The following is a 21,187-nucleotide window of genomic DNA, read 5'->3' on the forward strand; positions in this document are numbered from 1 at the left end:
AGTACTTGTCATAGGTACTATGACGGTAAGGCTAAGGAGTTATATGAATTGAGGATGGGCTTTATGATAGATGAATATTACATGACTAAGTTTCTAGATTTGAGGTATATACCATATCTTAAGGATGAGAAGACAAAGGTTCAAATATTCGTTAGTGAATTTTCACTAGCATTCAAGGATCAAATATAGTATGATGAGCCTGAGTCATTGAAGGAAGTCATTGGGAAGTTGAAGAATTTTTATGAGCAGTCTAAGCGTAAGTTTGAGCCTAAGGAGGGTTGGAAAATTAATAACAAGACTAAAGGAAAGTGGGATAAGAAGCGAGGAAAACCTTAGGATGTAGGTAACAAGGAGAATGTAGTGTCGTACAAGAAGTTCAATGCAGTTCACAGAGGACGTGGGTCTCAGCTTGAGAAGTAGAACATGTGTGATGGCAAGAATCCTTTGCAGTGTTGGACTTGTGGTGGACAGCATCGCAGGAAATATTGTTCACATCATCAAAGTGGCATACCTTAGATTTATGGTGCTCAGGAGGAACAGATAGTTGGAGATGTTAGGCATATCATTCCTCGGATTTATGTAGCATTGGATAATAGGCATAATGATCACCAGGAATATATTATCGAGATGGAAGATAAATTTTGTAATCAAGTTGTTTCTATTTTTATTGACCTTGGATCTAACTATAGTTATATCAGTTGTGACCTAGTGGATAAGTGTTTCTTGAATAAAGAAGTGCATGCAAAATCTTGGTTGGTGTAGTTGGCTACATGAACCAAGAGAAGAGTTCATCATTGGGTGATATATTGTGCATTTGATTTGAATGGTATGTCTACATCAACATATGTAAATGTGTTCCCCTTGGGTTCATACAATATTCTTTTGGTCATGCATTGGTTGTACATTCACATGACTAAGGTAGATTTCTATGTCAAGGCTATTGAGTACTTAGATGATGATGGAGAGATGAGAATATTACAAGGAAAGAAGAAGCCTAAAACAATGAGGATGGTTACAACTATGTAGGAAAAGAAAATTTGTGGGAAAGGGTGTGTATTGTTTGTAGTTCATATTTCTAGTGACAAAGGGAAGGATGTCGAGGATGCTGAAGTCTTGAAGAGGTATCCAGTTTTGCAGTAGTTTCAGGATATGATTCCAATAGATATTTGAGAGTTACTATCTTATACGGAAGCAGAATTTTCTATTGATATGATGTCGGGAGTAGAAACAACATCCAAGATAACTTACAGGATGAGAATTCCATAGTTAGTGAAATTGAAGTTGTAGCTTAAGGAAATTCTTGATAAGGGATACATTAGGCCAAGTGTATTGCCTTGGGGTGCAAAAATATAGTTTGTAAAGAAGAAGGATGGTACTCTAAGGTTTCTCATTGATTACAGGAAGTTGAACAAGGTGAAGATTAAGAACATCTATCATTTGTCATGGATTGATGACTTGTTTGATTAGTTGAAGGGAGCAACAGTGTTTTTGAATATTGACTTAAGATCAGGATATCATCAAGTACGTAGCAAATAAAAGGACATATACAAGACTACATTTCGTACCTGGTATGGGCATTATGAGCTTGTGGTAGTTCCGTTTGATCTTACTAATGCTCCAACTACTTTCATCTATTTGATTAACAGAGTGTTGCGTCCTTGTCTGGACAAGTTTGTGATAGTGTTTATTTATGATATATTGATATATTCTAAGAATGAACAAGAGCATGCAGAGCACCTCGCAATAATGCTAAGATTGTTGAGAGAGCATCAGTTGTATGCCAATCTTAGCAAGTGTATTTTCTTTTAGACTGAAGTTCATTACTTGGAAAATGTTGTTTATAGGGAAGGTATACTAGTGGACCTGGAAAATATTAAAGTTATCATGGAATGGGAATATTCTAGGAATGTGGATGAGGTCATATCATTCATGGGACTGACAGGCTATTACAAGAGGTTCATAAGGAACTTCTCACGGATTTCCTATCCTAATACATATTTGCAGTGAAAAGGAAAGAAGTTTGAATGGACTTAGTAGTGTGCAACTTGTTTTGAGCAGTTGAAGCATTTGCTTACAAATACTCTGGTCTTGAATATTGTAGATCCATATAAAGATATTGTGGTTTGTACAGATGCTTGCAAGAGAGGACTTGGTGGATTCTTAATGTAGGAAGTACAAGTGGTATGTTATGAGTTAAGGAAGTTGAATGAGCATGGGCATAACTATGTGACTTACGATATTGAGTTGACAGTTATCATTTTTTCCTTAAATATCTAGAGGCATTATCTTCTTGGCAGGAGGTTTATCTTGATGAGTGATAATAGTGGACTAAGGTATTTATTTTACCAACCCAATATGAATTCCAGGAAAGCTATATGGTTTGGTACCCTCATTAAGTTTGATTTTGACACCAGGTACATTAAGGGAAAAAAGAGAAGGGTTACAGATGCTCTCAGTAGGAGAGTGCAGGTGAATTACATTGCAATAGTGAGTTCTTTTGAGACAAACTTGCAGGAGTAGATCTTGCAGGTAGGACAACATGATGACAGGTATCAATAGTTGAGGCACAGGTTATATCATCAAGGTGAAGGTGATAGGGATGAGGAGTACCATATCACGGCAAATGGCTTGGTTAGATTCAGGAACAATATTTATGTGTCAAACGAAAGTGAGCTCAAGAATCTTATCTTGAGGGATTTTCATGTCAAGCCATTTTCAACTCGCCCAGGATATCAAAAGACATTAACAACAATTAAGAAATTATACCATTATCCAAACTTGGAGAAGGATGTGGTTGAGTTTGTCGCTAGATGTTTGGACTACTAGTAGGTAAAAGCAGAGTGTAAGCATCTAGGTGGCTTATTATAGCCAAGTTCAATTCTAGGTTTTGGAAGGATTTGTTTGCAGGTTGAGGCACAAAGTTGGATTTCAACACAGCTTATCATCTGTAGATAGATGAATATACAGAGATAGTTAACAAGATTCTTGAGGACATTTTGGGGATGTATGTCATGCATGAACAATGGAAGTGGGAAAAATATCTTCCATTGGTAGAGTTTTCATATAAAAATGGGTATCAGGAGTCCTTGAAGATGCTTCAATTTGAGGTTCTTTATGGGTGGATTTGTAATACTCCTATTAGCTAGAGTTATCTAGTGAACATGGTGTTGATTGGACCGGACATGTTAGTAGAGATGAAACAATAAATGCAAGTTTTCAAGAGGAATTTGAGGGTGGTGCAAGACAACAAAAAGTGTTATTCATATCAACATGGGGAATTTAAGGAGTTTCGGGTTGGGAGCATGTGTACTTACACATCAAGACTAAGAGGATCTCCTTGAGGATTGGATCATGTGCCAAGTTTACACCTCAATATTTTGGGTCTTTTGAGATCCTTGAGAGGATTGGACCAGAGGCCTACCAACTTGCACTACCTACCACAACGAAATTCCATGATGTATTCCATGTTTCATTTCTTAAGATATATGTGCAAGATGATGATGATGTGATTACTTGGTCTATATTGTAGGTCGAACCAAAGGGAGAATTCTAGCCAGAACCATAATGCATATTGTAGCAGAAACATATCACGCTCCACAACAGAGAAATCGAGCAGGTTAAAGTGCAGTGGAAGCACTTTGGGCTCGATGAAGCTACATGGGAGATAGTTGATGAGATGTAGGTTTCATATTCTTTATTATTTGTTGGTTCAAGAAAATGCATTTTTGGTATATAGATATATATATATATATATATATATATATATATATATATATATATGGATGTTATTGTAGATGTCACAATGAGTTGTGTTATAAAGTTCCAATAAGTGGTATGTTTGTTTTTTCTCTCAACAGGATGTCATTATAGATACTACATTGAGCTATGTTATAAAGCTCCATGGGAAGTATGTTTTATTTCCAGTGTTTTGTTGGTCATAGGTGTCATAGAAAAACATGGAAGGTGCTCCCTTTGGGGGGGGGGTTTGTAACAGCCCCTGGTTGATTTTATATGTAAATAAAATAAGACCAAGGTCATGGGACATGTATTCCAAGTTAAATGCTGGGAAAAACATAGTGATGGGTATCACTTGTTATTAATTCATGGCTATGGAAATTGGAAAAGGCACTGGAAAAGGAAAAGTGGTATTAATTGGAATTTATTTATGAAAATTAATGTAAACAGGAGAAAATCAAGGTGAAGAGACATAGACTTTCATGTTAAGGAAAAGAGAGGAAAATTAAGAAAATAGAGGCCTCAAGGATAAAAAGGCTTCTGAGGATAATTTCATATCATTTTGACAAATTTGGAGGTTATCCCTCTTTCATTCTCTCACACTCTTGCACACTTAGAACATTCTTGGATCATGTTTGGAGAACTATAATATTCACTTGGATCTGGAGAAAGAAGGCAAAGGAAAGTAGGGAGCACAAGGGAACAGTTGGATCAACAACTACAACTATATTTCTTGGTAGGTAATAGGTTGCATGTGTGATTTCCTTGTTTATTTCTGGATGCATGTTATATGCATGTGATTTTTTGGTTATGCATTTTCATTGTCATGGATATTTTCCTAGATTGATAGTGCATTTAGCATTGCCTTGTCATTTCCTTGATAGTTATGGTGTTGTGTGTTTTTCCACATTGTTTTTCTGATTGGTGCTCAAGTTCCCTATGGCTATGGGTTGGAACAAATACTCTGGAATTCCTAGAAAAACTTGGGTTGAGTTACTAGTATTGGAGCCTAGGTTGGGACAAATTCTCTAGAGCCCTTGGTGGGTTGAGTTACTAGTCCTTGGAGCTAGATTCAAAAAACACTTTGGACCCTTGGAAGTCTATTGTTTGAGTTACTAGTTCCTAGAGCCATGGAAATCTTGGGTAGAGATCGATATGATTGGTGTTAGTGATTTCTAGACCATAGAAGTGGAATCACTGTGGTTGAGGGTTGAGGTAATTCGGCCTCTCGAAGCCCTGGTTGGTTTTGTCTTGGTTTATTCGATGAGATCCCACATTCATGCTTGGAGTACTGTGTGGGGGTGATTGAGTGAAAGAGATATTTGGTTCAACCCAATCTATGTTCAGGTGGTACGTGGAAGTTCCTGACTTGTTTGAAATTTTCATATGTTAATATGAGACATTTTCCTATTCTGATCTATGAGCATTTGTAGTGATTATGTTGGTGATATTATGGTTGAGTTTCCATGATTTCTATATCGTTTATTTGTTGGTTAATTTTTGGTTACATGATGTATGTTATCAATGGATCTTATCATGATTTGTTTAGTTATCTAATGGTTAGGCCATTAGAACTGAAGAGTTTAGGACATAGCTGCATGGAGGCAAGCCTGTGAGTGTGGTTATAGACTCATAACTACATGGAAGCAATGTCAAGGGTGAAGTTGTGGGTCTAGGTCAATGAAACAATGTTCCAACTCATGGATTGACCACTTGGGATGTTTCTTTGTCTCATAGGTGATATGTATTCCTTGAAGGATATCAATTTGTGGTTAGTTTGTAGGCCCTACTTTTTACTTCCTTAACTAGAACTTGGAGGTCAAGTCATGTCATAGTGACCCTCATCTCATGTTTATCCTGTAGAGCTTGTGAAATTGGGTAAATTTGGGAGGGTGGTTTCAATTGGGATTCCATTGTTTTAGTTTTATGCTATGGAATATGACATTGTTTAATCCCTCATTCAAGATAGAATCAACATTCCTTTTTCATTGCCTCTTGACTTAGGTCCACAAGTCATGGTCTTAGTATCTTATTCAAATTATCTATTTCATGAGCATGGATATTCCCACTTCATTTATAAAGAGATTATATGTATATATCACCTCACCATTCTTTATTTCATAAGTGTCCTCGTTTTTCACTCCTCTCAAGTTCCCTCTCTAGTTTAAGCTTTCTTTTAGAACTTGTAACAAAAACATGTGTTGTATTTTAGGCTTTAGCTATATAATTTTCTCTTAGCATTAGACATCAAGGGGAATATATTTCCATACCAATTCCATCTCACAAATGAACACTAACCTCACCTTAATGCACCCAAAAACATGAAGGAGACTGACCATGCACCAAGTACAAGTCAATGTTTAAATTTGACAAAAAGGATAAAAATGTGACCCTTTAGTTCATGGGGCATGTACTAGTGTAGTAAATCATTTGATGCATTTACAATCTTTGTAAAAACTCAATTCATGCTAATTTAATGAGTCATTGAAAGCTAAATTCACTAAGAAAGCTCGATGCATGAAGAAAATCCCATAGCAGTATAACCTCCTCATTGAATTCCATGGTACAATGGCATAATTAAATTTAATGCAACCACATGGGTGAGGTATGGTCTAATATTTGACTCCTATATTTATTTCCTTCATTTTAGCTACATGAAAATATATGAATCAAAACTCCCGTCCTCCATTTTGATAATGTTCTTGTGATAAAGTTATACTACCAAGATTGTGCAAAGGTTTTAGAATCCCGTTGTTTTTATTCACCATTAATGATATTCCTTAGCCTCATGCTTCCCAATATTTCCCCTCTGAGTGTCCATTTCATAAGAAGAGGTGGCACCAATTTCCTACAAGAACATATATAGTGTATTGGAGGAAAAAAGACACTGCATGGAGATCAATCTTACAAGTTGAATCTCCTTGTGTGATATCGTTCATGTTGTATTTAGTTTCCATTGGTTAGGAACTTCTTCCACACCTCCAAAGAGTTTTTTTTATTCATTTGAATTCATTTTTGAATGGATTTTTAGTTACTCTACATGCTTAGGGTATTAATAACATATATTTATGATCAATTTTTTGCTTTCCCCAACTCAACAACCATCCAAGGGAGGTTATTTGGTCCACACACAAATAAATGTCTTACTACACATATCAAGGATGCCCTCTAGTTTTAATATCAACTTTTCATTTTCAACTATGAGGTGTCCTTTTCTAGAGTAGCCACCTCATTTCCCAACTTATTTTTCTAGAGAGATCTCTGTTTTAGTAACCACTTCATTTCATGACTTCATTTTTAGGTAGGAGACATCACAAAATTTTTCCTTGTGAGTAATTCCTAATGCATAAGCCACATCACATGATTTTGGTCATATTCTACATAGGCCATGGAACTTAGTTGAATCTTTTTCTTACCTAGATGTTAAATAGTTCACTATTTGTAGGCTTGTAACCAAACAAAGAAAGTATCTTCAATTGAAAACTTTATTTCTAAATCCTAGTGGTTACCTTATTATTTCATCATGTCAATGTGAATTTCTATTGACTTTAGACTTCCTAGCTTCAAAGGAATTGTGTTTATCATGTTTTCAGAGTACTATACTAAGTTCAAACCTAAAAGAATCACACACTATGATGAGGGATCTAGTGAAATTTGGTGTAGAAAGCATATGGGTTGCAACAAAGGCTTCCTTTAGGTTATCAAGCGAATTTTCAGACACCGATATGCAGTGAAATGAGTAAAATGCACATTTTAGCTTCCATAAATGCAAATGTCGGAACCTATCCATATATAAAGGAAACATCACTAAGAATAATATGTGAATTTATATAAGAAAACGTTCATATATGTGCATTATTTGCATTTCATATATGCAAATATGTGAATATAAAAGTATGTTCATATTAAACAAAGTCTTTCAGTAGAAATCACATGAGAGAATTTTTTTGGCCGACGCGTTTCGAACCAACAAGTGTGGTTCATCATCAGGACCAGATGAAAACGTAAACCGTGGAAAAGGCTTAAATTGAGAGCAATGTAGAGACATAATTTCAATTAACAGCTATATTTGAACAATAATGTTTAAATTATAATATTAATTTAAACATATATCAAATATTGCTTTCATATATGCACATTTTGGCTTCTTCCATAAAAGTGCATACATGGAAGTCCTTTCATATATTTGCATATATATAAGCCATAATATATATATTGGCTTCTAAAAATGCATATATATAGGAGCCTATTTTTGAAAAATGCACATATATGGAAGCCGACTTCCATATTTGCACACTTACAAAAGCTAAAATGCACATATACATAAGTTCTTCCATATATGCATATTATTTCTGTTCAATTTATGAGCATACATGAAATAAAATTTATGTATATATGAATATATAGAAGCAAATTATTGTAGCATTATTTGGATTTTATATATGAACATTTACGAAATGAAAATAATACACAAATATGGAAGTTCTTCTGTAAATGTGTGTTTAGTTTACTTGAATGTGCATATGCATATGCACCTTTATAGTTGCAATTTTTGTTTTTGTAAAGCACATATACATAAGTAAGTTTAACGTATGTGCACTTATAGAATCCTAACCGTCAGAAAAACCTACTTCCATATATGCCTATATATGGAATACAAATGCACATTTACGTATTCACTTACGTATAATTGCATCATTTTTCTTTAATCTATGCACACATATAGTAGCTTGCTTCCATAAATCGTCAAGGCATGGCTTGTTTTATTTAATATAATCTTGTTTTCTCCTCTCATATTCCCAATGTCACTCTTAAGGCTTATTCATTGGTCTCTTTAGTTTAGTTAAAGATTTCTCCCTTGCTCACCAAACCCTCAAATTCCACCTAAATGAATCAAATTCAATCTCTACTCAATCTCACATCATCTCCTATTGATCTCCCTTATTCTCCTCCTTGGATGATTTCATGTTGTGGCCTCTTATGCCTTTTTCTTCTTTTTTCTTCTAACACTTAAAACAAGCCTGACATTCTAGTCTTATTTTCCTACTAATAATTTTAAGCTATGCTATGCTATGCTATGCTATGCTATGCTATGCTATGCTATGCTATGCTATGCTATACTATACTATACTATACTATACTATACTATACTATACTATACTATACTATACTATACTATACTATATATAACTTACCAAATTGAATAACACCTGATCTCTAAATGATACCTTTATACCTTTATGGTCCAAATTAAACTTATTATTATTCCCTATAAAATCAACAACGCGTACTTCTCTTTCTTGTTAATGATATTTTTAATATAATGATTGCCACACCCATCCTCTTAAGTTTTGTATGTTAGCATGAAATTGTCCACCCACTATTCAAGTCATATTTATGATGAAAATAATGATAATCCCATTTTAGTATTGTTGTATAGTGCCTAAATTGTCTTTAAAAATTCTCTTTTGCTAGTTTAGTTAATTATGTATACAAATGTAATCTCCGGTGGGAATTAAGGAGAGATCTGAATTAAGACCATCCTTAAAGTTAGGTATATTCATTAAGGTATATTAAAGTGAAGACATGAATTAAGATTATCTTAAAAATTAGTTATACTAACACAACTACATTAATAAATATAGTTGATATACATCGATAAATGTATATCAATTACATGAACAACAACATTAGTAAATAAAGTTGATATATGCCAATAAGTCTCAATGGTATAGATTTAATATTAATATTAATAAATATATAATTATAATAATAATATTATAAAAATTATTATTATTTTATAAATTATTATCATTATTATTATTAATAAAATAATAACTTATAATAATTATTATTATATTATAATAATATATAATATTAATGATATCATCAATAATACGATAAATTCAAGGCATTAATAATATAATATCAAAGGAATAATATTAAATGAAATGGATTAACAAACCCAAGAGATTAATATTATAAACCCTAAGATTAATATTATAAACCCTAGGGTTAATATTGAACCCTAGGAATATAAACCTTAAGACTAATATTATAAGCTTAAGGGATTATAAACATTGTGACAATGATTTTCATATTGTTTAATATTATAAAACTCTAATATGATAAATTATAAGCAAAATATTATAAATTAATATTAAAAAGCCTTAATATTAAAAAGCCTTAATATTATAAACATGTTGATGGCCAAAAATCACTGAAATCAACAATGGAGAGATCATCCGTTAAGGCCCCAAACTAGCCCCTATTCATTTAGAATGACGATTATGACTGGTTCTAATGGGTCCAGTTATCTCCTCACTCTCTCTACTAACTTGTGATGTCTCTAATTACCATTAACAAGAACAGAGCAATCAGATTTACCCTCTTGTAGCTAGCTTGCAAGAAAGAAATTCTTAAGTTGTCATAAGAGCTCAGCCAAGCCACAATGAGATTTCTCTTGCATAAGGATACTTTTAAAATATGAGAACAAAATCTAAATCTAAATCTAAATGTAGGCCTACTTGCTAATGCAAAAAAATAAAAGAAACTAATCTATCTTTGTATATAAGAGATAACTCTTAAATACCAAGTGAAAGGATTCAACAATAATGGGGATTTAACATGCTCTTAATGATGAATATCAAGTTGTTGAAGAAGTTTTAAAAGGTCATATTGTTATTGCAAAACATGCTTTGTTTGGAGATTTAAACCATGAATGATGAGCCATAGAAACTAGGAAATATTTCTCTTAATTCCAATGACCATTAAATCGATTTAAGATGGAAAATTTTGATTAAATATTTACTCATAAATTTGTACAAATACAAGATAAAATTGAAAATAAATAGCAGATCTATAAAACTGTTAAATCAGATAGTTGATCTAGTAGACAAGAATTCACATATTAAACTAAAGTGCAAAACATAGAATTATTGATACAAATCTTAAACGTGGATTTCTTGCTCTATTTTACAATGAATTTCCAACAATCCTCCCAAAATCATCAACTTCGCTAGCGAAGAAAAGAGCTACAAAAGTGCAAGATACTCATCTCCAACGAAGATTGGATCTTGAAAGGAAAACCCCCAAAACTCAAATCTTAGTATTTCTCTCAACCAACAAAAAAAATTATCTTCACAAAAAATGTTGAGATTCTTTAATTTACAGAAAAGTGGAACCTCTTCTCATTCTCAAAACTGTTATTTATAATAGATGTCATTTTTGGGATTCAACTGCGTTAAGTAATTCATTCACGTATGACCATGTCCATGAGAGGTAGTCGTAACTGACTAATTTCTCATGATTTTAAATAGTTCACTTAGCACTCATTGCATCGGGTGATGCTCACAGGGGTGAAGAAGTGGGATTGAAACTAGTGAAATGAATCACATAGAGTCAATCATCACTTCCGGGACTTGCAACCGGTAACCAGGACTTCCCGGGAGGTCACCCATCCCAGATTGCCTCTGGCTCAAGTGTGCTTAACTGTGGAGTTTTCCCCACAGTCAAGCCCACTTAGCTTGCTACCCCATTTGCAAAACCTTAGCAAGTATTGTGCCTCATGAACCATTCAAGTAGAGATCCCTTCACTCTTTTTTTTGAATTTAAGTATTAGGGGGTTTACGCAGTGCATTATATTAGATATCATTTTTAGGATTCAACTACATTAACTAAGTCATTCACGTATCACCATTTCCATGAGAGGTAGTCGTAACTGACTAATTTCTCATGATTTTGAATAGTTCACTTAGCACTCATTGCATCGGGTGATGCTCACAGGGGTGAAGAAGTGGGATTGAAACTAGTGAAATGAATCACATAGAGTCAATCATCACTCCCGGGGCTTGCACTCGGTAACCAGGACTTCCCGGGAGGTCACCCATCCCAGAGCGCCTCTGGCTCAAGCGCGCTTAACTGTGGAGTTTTCCCCACAATCAAGCCCACTTAGCTTGCTACCCCATTTGCAAAACTTTAGCAAGTATTGTGCCTCATGAACCATTCAAGTAGAGATCCCTTCACTCTTTTTTTTTGAATTTAAGCATTAGGGGGTTTACGCAGTGCATTATATTAGATATCATTTTTGGGATTCAACTGCGTTAAGTATGTCATTCACATATGACCATTTCCATGAGAGGTAGTCGTAACTGACTAATTTCTCATGATTTTGAATAGTTCACTTAGCACTTATTACATTGGGTGATGCTCACAGGGGTGAAGAAGTGGGATTGAAACTAGTGAAATGAATCACATAGAGTCAATCATCACCCCCGAGGCTTGCACCCGGTAACCTCCCAAAAAATCTCCCAAAAAAAGAGACTTATTGAAAGGCAAATTTGATCCCTCATTTGGCACTGTAAAATTTCCTTTTCCTTCTCTACTACCTAAATTTTATTGATCCAATTCTTTGGGCTTAATCTCTTCAAAAGATTATTTGCAAAAAAATAAAATTTAAACCAATTAAAAATCAAGTAAAAAAATCAAATTTCTAAATTTATGAAAAATAATTAACGAATTCAAATCTAATTCATCAAATTAATAAAATAAAACTCTAGATTTTAATTGCTTCTCTTTGGAGATATTCTCTCATAAAATTGTTAATATGAAACGAATTTGCAATAAGAAGTCCTTTGAGCAAACTAAAATTCTCCAAAACAAATTCCGGAAATTAATTATTGTTGCAATTTCATAGCTTTTACTTCTGCTAATTTTTTGGAGTGTTTAATGATGAGATCTGGTCATGCAACCACTTCCAAATACTTCTCCACAAATAATATTTTCGACGAGCTCTCATTTTCCCTATTTCATTAGGTAAAACTCAAGATATAATTATATCAATTCTAGGTTCCAAAATAAGGACAAGATATAATTATATGAATTCTAGGTTCCAAAATAAGGAAAGTGCCGGGAAAAAAACGGTCTTGATCGTTAGATTTAAAATTATGTGCAATTTTCATTAATGTTTTTATTATTTATTTATTTTTATAAATTTAAAATTAAAAAAAAAAAATTAATTAAAATAAATAAAATAAAACCAAAATATAAAAACAAGAAGATTAAAATTATAAATTTATAAAACAAATACATTTTTAATTAACTACAAATAAAATATATTGAAAAAAACAGGCATGTGTCATATGCAATTGAAGATTTAATATTGTATCTTGACATAATAGTGTGAGAGGGGATTGAATGAGAGAGGGGGCCACGTGGACAGTGGGGCCCATTCTCTGTTAGTGAAGGTATACATATCTCCTGTAAGCCTTCGTGCAAGCCTCTTTTATCAATTTTACATTTCATATAAAGATTTCACGTCATCTCGGTCTAATAATCCCGATAGGTATTGAAATATGAAAAAAATTATCCCTATGAAAATATATATATATATATATATATATATATATATATATATATACTTGGAACAAATTTATTAATATAGGGTTTTTTATTATATAGTTATAATGCATATACAAGTTCTTGAATCAAGTGGTTTTAATAAAAAATTAAATTAATAAAAATCAATTAAATAATAATATTTAAAAATTAATTATTTAAATTATAACTAACTCAATTAATAAAAAATGATTAAATAATTATATTTATATAATTTAGATTAATTTAATTTACAAAATAAAAACAAAATAAATTTTTACAAATTTAAAATTTATGGAGTGAAATTTGACCAAATTTTGACTAAAGATATTTTCTAACTTGTAAGGCCAAACAAACCGAAACTTGAACGATTGGAATGTTGGCAATGAAACACACACAATGGAGCAATCAAAATGAATATCCAAGAAAAGTGAAATTATCGCGAAATTAGCAAAATTAAAGCATTAAAGAAGTGATTTAACCAAAATTTACATGGGGGGTCTCCATAATAAGTTTGAAAAATTATAGGGGGTGTTGAGGCCACAACAAAACCTAATATTAAACCCCAATTTTGTAATGTAACAATGTGAGATTGAATAAATTGCAATGTAACGTAAAATTGCGACAATGATTGTGAGATGGGTTGCTGTATTGATAAAATGTGTGTCACAATGTGGCATTGAATAGATTTTTGTACCATTCCAATGTCATAGTATTAAACCCTAGTATAAAATCCTAACATTTAGGTTTTATATTAATCCCTTAGGGATTGAGATTATATATGCTTGGGATTAATATGATAAACTTGTTGATGGTGCTCGAAATTCGTCAACCAAGGGGTCTCCCCAATGAAAAGTCTCAATCAGACTGCACCATTTGGTGTGGGAACCCTTCAGGAAAGAAGGCCAGATTGCCATATGTTCTTAGATATTTTCCTTAGCTATGATGGTAAACACAAGAGAGTAATTACATGTACTTTTGGGTGAACAAGTGAGTATGCTTTGTGGAATGTTCAGTTGCAAAACGTATCAAGGTTCTTCTACGAGAGGCGAAATAATAGCAAGGCTTTAAAAGGAGAGTAATAGTACTAATCTAGTAAAAACACACGAGCATAAACATATGGATGAATCATAATTTGATCAAATAGAAAAACAGTTCACGTGATAGAAGAAATAATTGTTAAAACACATATAACACCATCAACAAGATAAGTACCAAAGCCACCAAAATAGTTTAGTCTCCTTTGTACAGATGAAAACAACACACCTCACAAACATTCAAAGAATAATCTTACAATATTTACAACATACGCATGGAAGTGTGTTGGCTCAATAAGCTTCAAAATTAAGCAAAAGTTCTAAGATACATCGGTACAATGAACACCACTAGCTCCAATAGTGGAGCATTAGAGCAACCACTTGCTCCTCCAAATGAACTATCTTCATCTTTGATGCCTAGTAGGAGGAGCCAAGGTGAAAATTCCTTTGGATGAGCTATGAGGGTGTATATATTAAAAATAGGGTGACGATTCACTTCCTTTGTGACTCTTGGACAACCCTCATGACTAATTGACTTCTTTATGACCTTTTCACTCCTACATGACTTTTCACATTCTCTAGATGACTCTTGGACTTCCACTTTACATCACATTTCTCATACATTGAAATTACATAATCCACAAATGATGTGGAAAATAATGACTCATATATCCTCATGACATGGCACCTTGACAAGATATGACATGAAATTGATGACATGGGTTGCATGATGATATGGAAATGTTAAGCCATTCTTTTTTCTAATAGATTTATGTCTTCTTGAAAGAAGGTGCATGTTCCTCTTCTTCCTCCTCCACGAGGCTTGGAAGTAGGGAGTCATCAATATGATCTTGATCTCCAATTGTTGTCGCAATCTAGTGTCCCCTTGTATTTTATTCAATGATTAGCTTGTCCTTATAGCTACAAAGGTACATTCTACCAGGGTCTCCTTCTTCATCTCCTTTATCATCATCCTATCATAACATGATATAGTACATGCAACTAAAATCAAATTCATGACAATACAACATCAGTCTGATAAACCCTTAGCCTAACATGCTTCATGAAAACCATTAACTGAGTAGGAATTGGGTGCTAAGCTGAGATACTAGCTCAAGGATTTCACAGTTGTGTAGCTCAGGAGGTCTGGGGCTAGGATTGAACCTTGAGAGTGCATGATGTGCAATTTAGGTAGGCCAAGGCAAGATAATTGTGCAGTTGAGGAGCTCAAGAAGATAGGCTTGAGGCTTGATGTTTCCCACTGTGTAGTTTTGGAGGGAGATAGGCCTAGGTCTTGCGTAGTTCAAGAGCTCAAGCTAGAGGCTTGTTGTTTGAGACTGCGTAGTTCACAAAAGAAGATGACTGGAAGGTAGGGGCTGTGTAGCTGTTAAGCTCAAGGGTCAAGGTTGAGCACTGATATTGCACAGGGCATAGTTTTGGAAGGCAGGAATTGTGCATTGTGCAGTTCCAAGAGGCAATATCTGAGCTTGAGGGCTAAGAATGTGCAGTGCACATTTTAGGAAGTTTGAGTGAGGTCAAGCTGCTAAGGATTACACTTTTCTAGATTTGGCTAAGTGCGAGATCAATGAAGTCCAAACGAATAAGGGAAAGAGATGAGCATGATCACATTCTTAGAACAATTGACAACACAATATTGATCACTCATAACACATGAACAAAATAATTCGCTCAATGCGATGACAATGCGATAGCTTTCCCCAACTGAAACACTAAAGGTACACTTTGCGATGAAAGTGACGAAACTTGTGCGACAATGCTTTAAACTTTGGGAATGAGTATAATGAAAGTATAGATGATAAATATGAGTCATTGACATAAAATTTACCCCTTGAAACAAACCATAACTCAGCATATGCGATGTGTGACACTTTCCATGCCTAAAAGACGACACTTGCGACAATAAGAGGAAAGTGCAAACGACACTTGAAAAATGTGAACGAAATTGAAAGAGACGCATGCCAGAACAAAAATAGAAGTAAACTGAAACTTATTAAAGTGAAAACAAGAAAAATTTAGAGTCATAAACATGAAAGCCACACTTGCGAAAGTGAAGGTGCGCAAAAGCCACAGTTGGAAAAACTCACCGAAATAGAAGAATAATCACAACCAAAAGTGAGATATTGTCGATGAAAGTGCACACTGACTGTCGAAATAGGTTGAACATTGCACATGAACTCTCTTGATGGACTTGTGTTATGACTATTCAAACTTGCCTAAAAGAGTGCGCTCATGAACTTGTTGCAGATTGACTATGTGTGAGCAGGTGACTTTGACATTTAAAAATTGAGAAGAAGACTATAATATTTAACAAAGAATCAATTGACCATAAAGTGACTATGGAACGAAAGATCGCAAGATCCACAATAGGCTCCAAAATTCAAGTGTAGGCTAACTTTTGGGGGTGTTTGTCGTAGGAAAAACACTTGGTGACACACTGGTAAAACTCCAGCTTCTTTGCCTTGGTCTAACTTTATGCATAGGGTCTAATTTCACAAGAAGTATTGATTCATTGTGTAGATTACTTTGGCTTCCCTACTTACCCCATTTATAAACATAGTCCCCATCATCTCTTTCTTGGTTGAACACATTCATAAGGCCAACCATATCACAATGTTTCTATTTAGGAGAAAGGTAATGTAATTCAAAGGCTTAAGATATTCAAAGTAAGAGTTTTCATCTCTTGTGTTGTTTTGCTGCCAGTAGGCCTGGACAGTACCCTAGTAGAGTCACTACAGGAACACAAGCATTGCTTCACTTCCAGCGAGCCTAGATAGTACCCCAGTGAAGTTACTTGCTTCACCTCCCTGCACAGGAAGCCTTTCTCTTCTTTCACCCTTTATTTATTTTATTTTATAGGATTATGCTTCAACACTTATTTATTTCATGGGGTGGAAGAGGGATCCCGACTTATTGAGAGAAGAAGAGGTTGTTCCTTCAAAGAAGCATATATAAAACCTCTGATATGAGTTTGCTCGTTAATATTTTCCCCTTGTTATTCTTTGCTTGATTGGATTAGCATGCAAAAAACTGAAACATAAAGAACCAAGCATAGAAGCAAGGTTCCTAGAATAGATACAGGTGTCATGGTTTCACACAAAGCTCTCCTTATAGAAGGATCGTATTTTCCATCAAAACATCATCGACCAAAAGGTATAAACCAATATGAAGAAAAAGGACTAAAGGTTATCCATATGTTGCAGTGTCACAAGGCCCTTTTCTATTTTTTCACATTTCTTTCGAGTAGAAGGGAACATCCTTCATGCAAAGTCCTATTAAAAAAATAGAAAAGAAGGAACAAGACACAACAAGGAAACAAAATCAAAAGGACAAGGCAAATGGAGGCTAAACCAAAAACATGATACAAGACAAAAGTAAACCTAACACAAGAAAAACTACAAATATCGAATGCAAGATAAGTGTTCACGGGGACTTGTATGCAGCTAGACTTACTCCTAACCTAACCAACTATAAGCCCAGGGTAAAGTATAATGAAATTTTCAATGTAGCCATCGTAATTGCTCTCGACATGCATACACAAAGATACAATGAATTAAGACATATATAAATCAATGTGTAATATAAAAGATATGAGCTTGAATAACTTGCATTACAAATTGAAGGCCTTGCCTCTCAGCAGAAAGATGTCTCATAGCCACTACTTCTAAACATATTGCACTCTTACCTTTTCAATGAAAACCATAATTAAACAAACCTCAGAAGCTTCTAGTGAATGTACCTTCATCTATATTATCCTCCTTAGAAAGTATGAGAAAAGATCGAAACTTGTTATTTGGGACAGATATTTCTAGGTAAGATTGCTCTAACTATTCAACGATTGGATCACAAAATTTGAAACAATCCTCTTGAGAACCCCGAGATCCTTGAAAACAATGATTTTGCAATTAAAGTTATGGGATCAAGATGAGAATCTTGCGAGGGAAAGTGAATCTGATCATATTCAGAGGGCTTGCAAAGATAATGAGGGCCTAACATAACCATTAGCGAGGGCTAAATTGCCTCAACTGCTTGACAAGTATCCCAAAAGGGAAAATATAAACCATAAGGATCAAAGGATGTAAAACGATCTTCATCGGGTATGTTGGTGAGAAAATGATAAGTTGAATGACAGTCATGAGGGCTAGAATTATGACCATAAGGAATGATTAAAGAATAAGATTCTCGATTATAGGACAATAAATATATATTAGTATGAACAACTTTGCAAATTCTCTGAATAATAGAATCATCTTCCTCGCTTGATGAATGTAACAAACCATTTTCTTGTAACTAGTTACACACTGCACTAGCATCGTAATCGTCAAAAGAAGTGAAAAGGAATGCCAGTATAGAAAACACATGATACCAGTCAGGATACAATCAGTGAAGAGGAATTTGTTTCGCTAAATAGCTCATGCACTCATTAGCACTCAAGAGAATTTCTGGTGCGATGAAGAAAAATATTAGCAGTATAACATTCACAAGAAAAACTAGGAGCTGACTATTCTGAAAAGTATCTAATAAACATGATTCCTTTGACAAAATATAGTCTTTGAAATGATCAACTTTGTAGTTCCATGCTTATATGAGAGATACACACTCCAAACCTGAGTTAAGTACCAGATATTGGCATCGAGAAGAATTAATCAAAATAGAATCTTAAATATGATCATAAACCAAATCTTGAAAGTTTGAAAGACTATATCTGAAATACCAAACATCTTTCAAGAAGGAATTTACATCTAGTGAAACCATGAAAAGAAAATAATTTTGTGAGAAAAACTAGATCTGACTTAGTTTGGGGATCTTACTAGAGTTGTGAGATCCTAACATAACCATCAATGGAATTTGAAATGACTCAATTTCCTGACAAGTCCTAGAAAATTCAAAGATTGTAAAATCACATTTTGAAGATTGAATCATATCATGCATGGTGTGCAGATAGGTGCTTCCATTAATTTCAATAGGAACACTACTAACTAGATGGCAACCATCTCTATCACCGATTCAACCATATTTTACAACTTCAACAACTAGATTACTAGAGTCTAAATATTGTTCTTCATGCACATGTAAGGATTAATATACTGGAAAAATTTCATGAGTAACCTGGACAGAATAATTTTCTTCATGTAAATATGAAAATGACAAGGAATGGAGTGGATACTTAATGATTTGACTGTTTCCTTTTTCATCATTGATAACCTCACTACCTTGTGTAAATTGAGAAGTTAATTCATATGATGAATAAAATGAATACCATGGAGTACCTTCATCGCAATTAGACGCATCACAAACAATAGAGCACAAGGGATAGTGAGATGAAGAGAAAGTTTCCATAATAATATCTCCTTTGACCGGATAAGATTCCAGATCTAATTCTTTCAAATAAAAATCTTCTCAAGAAACCGAAAGATCAACTGGTGCACTTGGGCATTCACCATCGCATACATCAACGAAATCATCAACATTAGAATGATGATTTCCAAAGACTATAGGTTTATTAAGCAAATTAGCTTTAAATGATTGACCACCGAGATTAGTATATTGAAAATCATCCAAGAATGAAGAAACAACATCTTGAGATAGAGTGTTTTGATATAGGGGATAGATCAAGAGTCTTTTCACTTTCCTACTCCTCTACCTATGTCATGTGATTGCCTTGTACTTGATCACAATTTGAACTAGCAACTTCAAAATCAGGAGAGTGTGAAGAACTAGTTGTTGGAGAAGATTTATCAAGTTGATCATGATACAAAGAGACATGGCATGTAGATATTATAGGATAACAAATTTACCTTGAATATGTAATACTTTCAGTGGAACCAGATTCAGGATTGAGGTTAAGAATTCCAATATCATATTGAGGAGTGGAGGGATTAGCCTTAACCCTAGGCTCCATGAACCATTCCAAGGTTTCCTCCATCAGAGCTGGATCATGATAAATGGATTAAGGTTGAAGAGATGGTTCAAGCATTTGATTTTCATATTTCCCAACTTCAACATCATCGCAAGGAGGCACCCACATCGAAACTGAAAAAGGAGGAGGGAAAAGGAAAAAAGGAATAGTAGGTTAATCCTTTGAAATTAGAGGTGTCTCATGATTTACAAAATTTGGGGAAGGAGAAATATTAGGGGTTTCAGATTCACCATGGAAAAATATATGAACCAAATGCTCAAAATTTCATTTAAATAAATCATAATCCATATCTTATTCAAGAAATTCACAACATGGGTGAAGGAATTGATTAGAGAAACCCTCAGCTGATCCATTAGGCTTCATTCTTAGTTGATTAATTCTTGCAAGGACATCTTGGTAACCATAGCTATCAAATGCTAAATGAATCTCCTTGATGAAGTGTTCAAAATAATGAATGGAAGTGGATGTTAGGGTATGACACCATTGGTTAACTCGGCCTTCCAATGTGAGGTAGAAAATAATACAAGCCACATATTCATAGTAAATTTCATAGTGTTCACAGAACTTAAGAAAAATATATGCATGCTCGATAATGGATGTATCACCCTCACCATCAAACTTAAATTGAGACAAGTCATCAAGTTATTCCACGGAGATGAAAAGTTTACCAGGGGATAGGTTAGAGAAACATTCTGGGATTATGATTTGGGGATGAGCCATTTAAGATAAAAGATTCAAAACAAACTCAACAGGCACAATTCATCATCTGGCACGCTTCTAGTGCCATTTTATTACGATGCTAGAAATCTGTCAACTAACGGGGTCTCCCCAATGAAAATTCCTTGTAATAGATTTTTCTTATAAATATATTAAAATTTCAAATATGCCCAATAACTACAAATAATCCCCGAAAGAAATACAAGAACAAAATGCAAAAGCTTCAGATCTTTATTAATATCAAAACCCTTGAGTTATGGTAACACCATACAACTACTCCTTAAGGAAGGAGATCACCCCATAAGCCATATGCTTTTCAATACAACAATCTTTGAAATTCTCTTAATAGAGAGTCTCTAGCCTCTATATAGGCTTCATACATAAA

The sequence above is a fragment of the Pinus tabuliformis genome, chromosome 3_2 (assembly GCF_031772625.1).
Source record: "Pinus tabuliformis cultivar Carrire ecotype Pingquan chromosome 3_2, CPIR1, whole genome shotgun sequence".
In the NCBI taxonomy this organism is placed as follows: domain Eukaryota; kingdom Viridiplantae; phylum Streptophyta; class Pinopsida; order Pinales; family Pinaceae; genus Pinus; species Pinus tabuliformis.